Consider the following 11395-nt stretch of genomic DNA (forward strand, 5'->3'; position numbering starts at 1 on the left):
GATGGCCCACATTGGAGCGATGGCAGTGTCAGGGGAGAGAAAGGGGTGTATGTGAGAGAAGTTATAAAGGTCAAATTGATAGGATTCAGCAACAGATTGGATATGAGAGACAGAGCAAGAAATTAGGCATGACACTAAGGTTGAAAGCCTGGATGACAGAGGGAATGGCGATGCACTTGACCGTAAGAAGGTAGAAGGGGGGTGGCTTGGGAGGAAAGAGAATGAATCCACTTTAGGAAATGTTCAATTTAAAATGCCTCCAATCGTCGGAGATGTTCAATAGGCAGCCGGAGATGTGAGACTAGAGGTCAGGAGAAAGATTACAGCTGGATAAATAGATCTGGGAATTATCTACATAGAGATGATAATTGAATCCATTGGAGGTGAAGAGATCACTAAGTGAAATCATGTAGAGGGAGAATAGTACAGAAGCAGAAGAGAGAAGGACTTAGGACAGAGCCTTGTGTAACAATTCACGGCTAGTAGATGTGAGCTAAAGATACAGCAAAGGAAAGGAAGAAGAAACAGTAAGATAGGTGCAATTAGGCAAGGTCACAGGTGCCTCCAGAAGAGAATATCAAGGAGAAGGGGGCAATTGATAATGTGGAAAATGTGGAAAGCCTGCCAGAGAAAGCAGAGGGGTTGGAAAGGATGAAAACATAGGAAAGAGGCCACCAGATTAACAATAAGGAGATCAGTGATAATTGGAGAGAGGAGTTTCAGTTGAATGAGAAGGGAAGAAGACAGACTACAGAGAGTTAAAAGGAAAGAAAGTATAAGCATTGATTATAGAAGGTCTTCTTGATTAGCTATGAAAAGGTAGAGAGATATGGGAAAATAGCTTGCGGGAATGGATCAATCAAGTGTGAGCTTTTAAATCTGATTTTCAATTTTTATTTTGAGTTCCAAATTTCCTTCCTTTCTCCTTCTCCTTTCCCACCCATTGAGAAGGCAAGAAATATGATTTTCATTATGTGAAGTCATGCAAAACATGTTTCCCTAATAGCTTTGTTGCAAAAAGAAAGAAAGAATGAATGAAAAGGAGAGGGAGAGGGAGAGGGAGAGGGAGAGGGAGAGGGAGACAGAGAGAGAGAAAGAGAGAGACAGAGAGAGAGAAGAGAGAGAGAAAGAGAGAGAGAGACAGAGAGACAGAGAAAGAGAAAAGAAAAGAAAAGAAAGAAGAAAGAAAGAAAAGAAAGGAAGAGAGAGAGAAAGAAAGAAAGAGAAAAAATGTATTTCCATCTTCACTTAGAGACAATCAGTTCTCTACGTGGAGAAAGTGGATAGTATCATGACTTCCTTGGAATTGTCGTGGATCTTTGTAGCTAAATCTTTCACAACTGACCGTTGTTACTATGTTACTGTTACTATATATAATGTATTCCTGGTTGTGACCTGAAGGGGTTTTCTAGGTAGCAGGGAAGCAAATGATCAAATGGTTGTTTGTCCTGCATTTTCCAAGAGTACCAATGACATCATGGGGTGATGTCTTGACTTGCTTGTGAATTGAATTTAAGTGAAGCAGAGTTACACAAAGTGGCAAAGTTGTCAGCCTCACTCTCTCTTCCAGAGACATCACAGTCCAGTGGCAAGACAAAAGTCAGGCCCGTAGATAAGGAGAGATTGAAGATAAGCGAGTGAGAGGGAATGATAGAGGGGACAATCTACTGGAGAAGGCAAAATGGAATAGGAAATTTGTGTAGGTAGAAGGGTTTGCTTTGGTAGGGAGAAAGGCCATCTCTCTTTTAAAAATTGCTTATTTATTTATTTGCTTGTTTATTCCTTTATTTATTTAAATAATAGCTTTTTATTTGTCAAAATCCATGCAAAGATAGTTTTCAACATTCACTCTTTTTTAAAATTTTGGTTTTTTTATTAATTTTTATAATTATAACATTTTCTTTGACAGTACATATGCATAGGTAAATTTTTTTTTACAACATTATCCCTTGTACTCCCTTCTGTTCCAAGTTTTTCCCCTCCTTCCCTCCGCCCCCTCCCCTAGATGGCAGGCATTCCCATACATATTAAATATCTTATAGTATATCCTAGGTACAATATATATGTGCAGAACTAAATTTTGTTGTTGCAAAGGAAGGATTGTATTTGCAAGAGAAACAAAACAAAACAAAAAAACAAACAAAAAACAAACAAAAAATAAAACCCAACAATGCTCACAATTTACCCTCATTTCCCAGTGTTCCTTTTCTGGGTGTAGCTGATGCTGTCCATCATTGATCAATTGGAATTGGATTAGCTCTTCTCTATCAACATTCACTCTTGCAAAATCATATGTTCCAAAATTTTCTCCCTCCCTTAGACAGCAAGTAATCCAATATAAGTTAAATATGTATGATTCTTCTAAATATGTTTCCACGATTATCTTGCTGCACAAGAAAAATCAGATCAAAAAGGGGAAAAATGAGAAAGAAAACAAAATGCAAGCAAACAATAACAAAAAAGGTGAAAATGCTATGTTATGATCCACATTCAGTCCCCATAGTCCTCTCTCTGAATGTGGATGGCTCTCTCCATCACAAGTCTATTGGAATCAGACTGAATCACTCCATTGTTGAAAAGAGCCAGGTCCATCACCGTTGATCATCACATAATCTTGTTGGTTCTAGTTCCAATGTTCTCTTGGTTCTAGTCACTTCACTTAGCATCAATTCATGCAAGTTTTTTTCCTCCTTTCTTAACTAGTTTTTTTTATGATAGCTTTTTATTTACCAGATCTATGCATGGGTAGTTTTTCAGCATTGACAATTGCCAAACCTTCTGTTCCAACTTTTCCCCTCCTTCCCTCAACCCTCCTCCCCTAGATGGCAGGTAGACCAATACCTGTTAAATATGTTAAAGTATATGTTAAATACAATACATGTATCCATATCTATACAATCATCTCATGCAAGTTTTTCCAGGCCTCTCTGAAAATCACCCCACTTTCTTCCATTACCTTCATATACCATCTCTTATTCAGCCATTCCCCAACTGATGGGCATCCCCTCAGCTTCCAGTTCCTTGAGAAGAGCCATCTCTTAAAAGTGAGACAGGGATGAAGGAAGAAATAGTGACAGGAGACATTTAGGTAGGAAAAGAAGGAAAGAAATTCTCTTTTTTCAGTGAAATATGAAGTGTGGTTCTTAGCTGAGAGGGTTAGCAGAGAGGGAACTAGGGGAAGTTTGAGGAGAAATGAAAAAGTTTGGCAAAGCCATTGCGGCCAGGGGGGATACCGAGTCAATTTTAGAGGTGGAAAAGGATTGCTTAGACACAGTGAGGATCCAGTGGCGATTCTGTAATATAAATTTGTAGTAGCCCCAGCCGTCATGGTTTCATGATTTTCTCCAGCTTTATGCAGTCACATGGGAATAGGGGGCCAAGGCAATATGTCTCAGAGGGAGTATTCTAGGACTGAGGCTTGCCACAGCTTTGATGTGATAAAAGAGCAAGGACCTCAGGAGAAGAGGGAAGTATAGAGTTAAATTGGTTCATCGGGGAAGGAAGGAGACTGTACCCACTTCAGGATTGATAGCCTGGGAAAAGAACTGAAGGTTTATTAAGGCATTCGAGGTCACACTGAGAATGAAGAACAGGGTAAGAGGCTGCAAGACAGGAGGGATGGAATGGCAACAGATGCCGATCTTATTAGGAAATTTCAGATTCATGAACATAGAAGTGGAACATTGGTGGGTGATGTCAGACTCAAGGGGTCATGGGAAATGAATAGGTTGGGGGAGGGCAAATAAAGGGCAGGGATTGGGGAGGAGAGAGAGACTGTGTATCAGGCACTGAATTCATTGAGGAAAGAAGGTTGGTGGGCAACCACCACCTGAATTTTGATTGGGCGGCAGGTATGATTGGCTGAATCTTTAAGGAGGTTAGTGAGTGATGGTGTAGAGAATGAGCCGGGATGTGGCCATTGGGAACAAGTGGTATTGCTCCACGCTCTCTCCCCCTGGTGAGCTGAAGGTAATGAGTGAAAGTACAACCACTTGCACAAAGGATAACCAGGGTATCCGTGTCATCAGCGGGGAGCTAGGTCTCAGTGAGACTCAGAAGATGGAAGGAGCGGAAAAGATTTAAGATGAAAGCCAGTTACTTAGGAAAGGAGCTTTCCAGAGGGCACTGTGGAAAGGGTGGGTGGCTTGAGAGTGGGAGTTTGTTGTTTGTCCTTCACTTTCTAAGAGGCCCCATGACTTCTTGGGTGATGTCTTGGCTTGCCCGTGAATTGGATTTAAGGGAGGCAGACATCAGTCTCATTGTCGGTTTTCCTCAGTCATCAAAGTCCAGTGGGATATTGAGGGGATTGAATGGAGGGCAAGGAGAATAAGGGAGCAGGCTGTTGGGCATGGGGAGTAGGGGGGAGTTTGTTCATGGAGAAATAGAATCAGGGCAGTTATCAACATCCCTCGGGTTTAGCCCCAGGGTGGAGTTTTCTCAGGGATGGAGGCACTCAGGCAAGGGGACCAGCTGGGTGGGGCCCACAGAATGGCATTTCTCTTCCGGCATGGCCAGCCTGAGACAACATTGAGAAAGAACAATGGAGCGGCCATCGGGAGCATGGGAAGTGCTATGTACCTTGTGCCTAGAAGTATTATTGTGGTTCTGTGTGGACCACGGAGGACTGAAAGAAGGAAGTCCTTGCAATGGGCTGGGTATAAGCTTATGGGGCCCCGCCCCAGGTCGGACACCTGAGCTATAAAGATTGGACTGACCAGACTTAAAAATGGAATGGATTTGCAGCTTGAGGGAGAAGGAAGGGCCTTTTCCCTCTCTGAGTTTGGTTTATTTTCTGCAAAGCAAGGTCGCTTTGCGGGAACAGAACTCTAGCCAGGGACTACAATAATATACAGGAAAAACAATATTGGAAGACAGCAGAACCTTGATCAGGGCAGTGACCAGGTAGGGCCTCGGGAGACTGTTGGGAAAGCCTCTTTCCCCTCTCTTTGGAGAAGGGCTCTGGGGGAGCGCCATAGGCCCCCCTCTGTGGCCACGTGCTGGCTCAGTTACACTGCCTTGTTACAAGAGGGGGTTCTAATGGTGGGAATGAACAGGGACATCACTGAGAAATGACAGTTATCTTAGGAAGAAAAAGAAAAAAGACATAAATAAAATATCCGAGGGAACTGCATTATCTTCCATCATTGATATTCTATAATGCTAAGACATTTATTTCTCTTCCCTCTGAACTAGTTTCCTTATCTGAAAAATGAGGATAATAGGTTTGACACTTCTTCCATCAGAGAGCAGATAGGAGAAAAATACTTTGTAAACTCTGACAGCGCCATACTGATAGGAGCTCTTATTATTAGTGGTAGTAATAATAGTACGCTCCCCGGGGCGGGGGGGAAATGGAGGCAATTAGCCAGCAGTTTCCCTTCCCTCCAACACCAGAACATTTGGGGAAACTGAGAGCTTGACTTCTGCATCAATTATTGACTTGCCCAGTTGTGTGTGTGTGTGTGTGTGTGTGTGTGTGTGTGTGTGTAAACTCTGACAGTGCCATACTGATATGAGCTCTCATTATTACTAGAAGTAGCAATAATACATATCTGTGGAATAAAATGGAGGCAATTAGCCAAAAGTTTCCTTTCCCACCAACACCAGAACATTTGAGGAAACTGAGAGCCTGACTTGAATTATTCAGTTCTAAAACAATTATTGATTTGCCCAGTGCTGTGTGTGTGTGTGTGTGTGTGTGTGTGTGTGTGTGTGTGTGTGTGTAAACTCTGACATACTGATATGAACTCTCATTATTAGGAGTAGTAATAACAGTACACTCTCTAGGAATATAATGGAGGCAATTAGCCAGCAGTTTCCTTTCCCACAAACACCAGAACATTTGGGGAAACTGAGAGCCTGACTTGAATTATTCAGTTTTAAAACAATTATTGCTTTGCCCAGTGCTGTGTGTGTGTGTGTGTGTGTGTGTGTGTGTGTGTGTGTAAACTCTGACATACTGATATGAACTCTCATTATTATTAGGAGTAGTAATAACAGTACACTCTCTAGGAATAAAATGGAGGCAATTAGCCAGAAGTTTCCTTTCCCACAAACACCAGAACATTTGGGGAAACTGAGAGCCTGACTTGAATTATTCAGTTTTAAAACAATTATTGACTTGCCCAGTTGTGTGTGTGTGTGTGTGTGTGTGTGTGTGTGTGTGTGTGTGTGTGTGTGTAAACTCTGACAGTGCCATACTGATATGAGCTCTCATTATTACTAGAAGTAGCAATAATACACATCTGTGGAATAAAATGGAGGCAATTAGCCAAAAGTTTCCTTTCCCACCAACACCAGAACATTTGAGGAAACTGAGAGCCTGACTTGAATTATTCAGTTCTAAAACAATTATTGATTTGCCCAGTGCTGTGTGTGTGTGTGTGTGTGTGTGTGTGTGTGTGTGTGTGTGGACACGATCTGGAGTGCCAGTAGGAATGACCCGGGAAGGAGTCCAACAGGGCTGCTATCAGAGGGCTCTCCAGGTGAGGGGAAGGAAGCGGCTTAATGAGCTCTCCTCTTTCTAATTTCTACAAATCAGTGACTCAGGGGACCGGCATGCCTTTGGACATTCCAAGCCGATGAGATATCCTGGGCCAGGAATGCACAGACATACCAGAGGGAGAGAAAACAATAGGAGACAAGATGGAAATGAGCAATGGGTTTTTTCAGTCTCTTGACCCAACTTGGAGGAGCCCAGAGAATAGGGAGGAAGAGGAGGAAGTGTCCTTGCCGGAAAGGAGATTGTGCTTCAGTGTGCATCAGGGAAGCCATTCGCAAGAATCTGAAGACCTGGAATGTCAAGACTCAGGGGAGGTGCTTGGGGTGGAAGCACCAGGGAGGGAAGAGAGAGAGGAAAGAGGCCAGGGAGCTGTGGCTGGGGGTGAAAGCCCAGAAGGAAAGGGAGGGGACACAAAAGACAAAATAAGCACTGCCCAAAGCCATCTGTCAGCCGCCTATGGCCCACAGGGAAGCATCTCCAACTCAGCATAGCCAGTGAGGGCCTCAGCATCCCCTCCCTGCCTCATCTCCCCTTCCTTGTTTTCCTTGTCATCCTTCCAGTCACCCACATTCCCAAACTTGGAGTCATCCTCAACTTTCCATCCTCCTTCAGCTCTTGACTTCCACTTGGTTGGCCAAGTCTCATCGTTTCTACCTCAGTGAGACATTATCTTGCGACCTTCCCCTTCTCTCCATTCATTGAATACCTGAGGGGAGAGAGATCCCAGGTTTAGTGTTGACAATCAGGGGAAGCTTCCTGGAGGAGGGGCCACTTGAGCTGAGCTCTGAAGGAAGGGACAGACTTCAGCAGACAAGCAGGTTTCAAGCCCCCATTTCCAGTGTATAGGAATGCCTCGAACCAAACCATGGACCCGGGAGCAGACTGGAGTCGAGCTGAAAAGTAGTTGTAGTATTTTAGAATTGGAAGAAGCTCAAATATCCAGCCCATTTCCAGGTCATAGGATCTAAATGAACATGGAGGCCATTGGATTAAAATCCTTTGTTTGTCAGAGGGGAAGACGGAGGCACAGGGAGCAGAAGTGGCTCACCCAAAGGTCACACACGTGGGCTCAATACTTTTTCTAGCTAAGTAATGATTTGTTTGAGTGCAACTCAACTGGGAAGTGAGACTGGGAAGTAGTCTCACTATGAGAAGTCATCCTTATATGTGAAACATAATGGTTCTTGGTTCTAGACCCATGGAAGCATGCAATTTGAATTTGAATGATTTGACCACTTCACCAGACTCGTTATTTCAATGAACGGGAATCTAACTGTACTTTCAATGGGGGCCAATGGGTACAGGCGAAAGGATGATTGTGAGTTAGGTGGCCAGCTCCTGGTGAGAGAAAGAACTGCCTTAGAGGCCCACGGTTCAGCACAACTGGCAAATGGGTAGAGGGATCTAGAAAGATGAAATTAATTCCAAAGGAGATGTTCCATTCAATCCAACAGTCATGATCACAATGATGTGGGCAGTTGAATAGATCGGAGGATGTGTCAGGTAAGAGGGGGAAGTGATCAGATGTAAGGGAGAACAGTCAGGAGGTCATTCCACTGAGATTAGCCTCTCTGGGCCTCAGTTTCCTAATTTGTAAAATGAGGAGTTGAGCCAATCAACCTCTTAGGGTCCATTCTTACTCTAGAACTACTATTTTCACTGAGAAGAGACAGGAGCCTGAGATGAGGTGGGTGCTGGAGTAGAGAAAGGCAACCCACGGGAAAAGCTGAGACTGTATGATGGATAGCTGGAGGGGACTGAAAAGGAAGAGGTGAAGCTGTTTCCCTACATTGAGCACTGACCCTACAGCTCATGCGCTGGATCACACCTCCTGCCTCAGTTGGAGAGCCACTTCTTGTTCAGGTTGGACCAGATGCAGTGGACGGCCAGTCCTTCCCAGCTCTTAGATTCTGTGATTCTTATAAATCAGGGCCCGCCATCAAATGGGTCCAAAGGCTCGCTGAAGGCCATCAAGGCAGGAAAGCAGCAGGGATGGGATCTGAGCCCAGTCTCTGACCAAACCACGGCTCTCCCAATATGTCAAAGAAAATGGTGTAGCAGGATTGCAAGGTCATCACAGAAAATGAATCCTTGTATCTCTTTTCCCTGGGAGGCCATTACCTTGGGAAAGATCTGACTCAGTCTTTGTGTACTCAGGGAAAGGGCAAATATGAAAGTTGATGAAGTAGGAACCCAGGAAGATCTCAATTCCCTGAATGTTGGAGAGGAGACCAAATAAGGCCAGACACAGGGTAGAAATGCTCTCTCTGGCAGGCAGTGCAGGCTCCTGTGCCTGCTGCTTGGGGGTGAAGAATGGGGGGGGACAGAGGAAGGTACACTCTTTTTTTTTTAAGAGTGAAGAAGGTAGATTTTATTTTAAGTGTATTTATGAGGCATGGAAATATTTTCTGATAAGAACAAGTTGATAATAATAGTTTTGACTAACATTTCTTTAGCATTTAAGTTTGTGAAGCATTTTACATTTGTAATCTCTCTTTTATGTGCACTGAAGAAATTGATATTTAGTTATTTTTTTATTATAGCTTTTGATTCACAAAACCTATGCATGGGTAATTTTTCAGCACTGTCCCTTGCAAAACCTTCTGTTCCAACTTTTCCCTCCTCCCTTAGCTGGCAAATAGTCCAATATATGTTAAATGTGTGCAAGTATATGTTAAATCCAATATATGTATACATATTTATACAGTATCTTGCTGCTCAAGAAATACCAGATCTAGAAAAAAAGGGAAAAAAAACTGAGAAGGAAAAGAAAAATGCAAGCAAACAATAACAGAGAGTGAGAATGCTATGTTGTGGTCCACACTCAGATCCCATAGTTCTCTCTGGTGTCCATGGCTCTTTTCATCACTGAACAAGTGGAACTTGTTTGAATCATGTCATTGTTGAAGAGAGCCACAGTCATCAAGATTGGGCATCGTTTAGTCTTGTTGTTGAAGTATACAATGATCTCCTGGTCCTGCTCATTTCCCTCAGCATCAGTTGATGTAAGTCTCTCCAGGCCTTTCTGAAATCCTCCTGCTGGTCATTTCTTACAGAACAATATTCCATAACATTCATGTACCACAACTTATTCAGTCATTCTCCAAATGATGGGCATTCACTCATTTTCCAGTTTCTTGGCCACAAACATCTTTGCACATGTGGGTCCCTTTCCCTTTTTTAAGGAAGGCATACTCTTGCCTTCAGGCAGCTGTGGACAGGACCACATCTGGCCCTCCTTTGAGTAAGGAGAGGTTTGTTAAGGTGTTGGTTTCTCCAGCCTGGGGACGGTCCGTTCATATCTTCTCACCCATTTCTGCTGGCGTGAGAGTAGGGCTCAGCCTGGGGCCATTACCCCCCACCCCCTTCTGAGAGTGGGATGGGAACTAAGTCTGTGATTAGGCTATAGTTTGGACCCTGCCCAGAGTCAGGGCTGATTTTGGGACGGGGTTTAAAGGCTACCTTTTGGATCTAGAGGTAAAGTGGGATGGAACAACCCATAACTTTGACCTCTATGTCATCAACTGAACGTTGGCAGTGGATTAGTTGGAAGCTGGGGAGAGGGGAAAAGCCAAACTGTTTCCCCGTCCCTGTATCTTAATCTTACACGATGTCACCCATTTCTGATAGCCTCGGCAACTGAGGTGGAGAATTGAGAGGTTCTGTGGGGCGGCTGGCAAAGTGCGAAGATGACTGACCCTTTGGGGAGCGACTCCCAAAATACAGTGGCTGGGCCTTCTGAGGAAGGAATTCATGAATGGCGGGGTGGAGATAGTGAACTTCAAAGGACTCACTTTGGAGGAATAAAGGGATTGAATGAGGAGGTCGCCCCTTGGGGACAAGACTATTTTTGGGCAAGAGAGCAGAGGAAGGATGGAGACCCCTGAGGGACACCATAAAGGATGTGGGGAGGAAATGGAATCTGCTTGAAAAGACCAGGAGAAGCAGTGTGGCCTTGGGTGGAGCTCGAGGATCAGAAGAAATCAGGAAGGATACAGAAGAAAGGGGCCAAAGGGACAGGTTGACCCTATGGGGTGGAGATCTAAATAATAAGGCATAGAGAGGCTGGGAAAAGTGGGACATCCTCCCCTCCATCCGAGGTTCCCATGTCAAGCAAATCTGACAAAAGCATTTAGAATCATAAGGAACCTTAGAAAAACATTTCTGTCCAACTCCTTTATTTATTTATTAGCTTGCTTGTTTATTTATTGCCGAGGCAATTGGGGTTAAGTGACTTGCCCAGGGTCACACAGATAGGAACTGTTAAGTGACTGAGACCAGATTTGAACTGGGGTCCTCCTGAATTCAGGGCTAGGGCTATAACCACTGTACTACCTAGCTGCCCCTCAATTCCTTCACTTTAAAGATGGGGAAAATGAGACCCAGGGAGGGTAGGAGCCTCAGGCAGCTCTAGGGCTGCCTTCTGCAAGAGGCCTTTGCTGGTCCCCACAGTGGTTAGTGCCTTCTCCCACAAGGATACCTTGGGTCTACTTTGTTCAGGTCTTATGTACACTAGTGTGTGTAAGGACACCCATTGGAATATAAGCTCCCTCGGGGCGGGGAATGTCTTTTCTTTGTCTTCGGTCCCCAGCTCTTGGAATAGTGCCTGGTACACAGGAAGAGGGATTGGGACAGGATGTGTGATTCTATGGGAACTCCCAGATGAAGTAACTCCCTCTAGCAGTGCAGGTTGCCACCTCCTCTGCCCTGTAACAGTCCCAGAACGCTGATTTTTCTGGGATCATACAGCCAATGTGTGTTAGAGTTGGGATTTGGACTCAGTTCTTTCAGGCTCCGGCACTGTGTCTCTACTCACTCCCTGGCGCACAGTACCTGTTTAATAAAGTCCTGTTGATCAGAGAAGCCTTGTTTTCCAAATTCTATACTCTCCAT

Source organism: Sminthopsis crassicaudata, chromosome X (genome assembly GCF_048593235.1).
Source record: "Sminthopsis crassicaudata isolate SCR6 chromosome X, ASM4859323v1, whole genome shotgun sequence".
NCBI classification, from domain to species: Eukaryota; Metazoa; Chordata; class Mammalia; order Dasyuromorphia; family Dasyuridae; genus Sminthopsis; species Sminthopsis crassicaudata.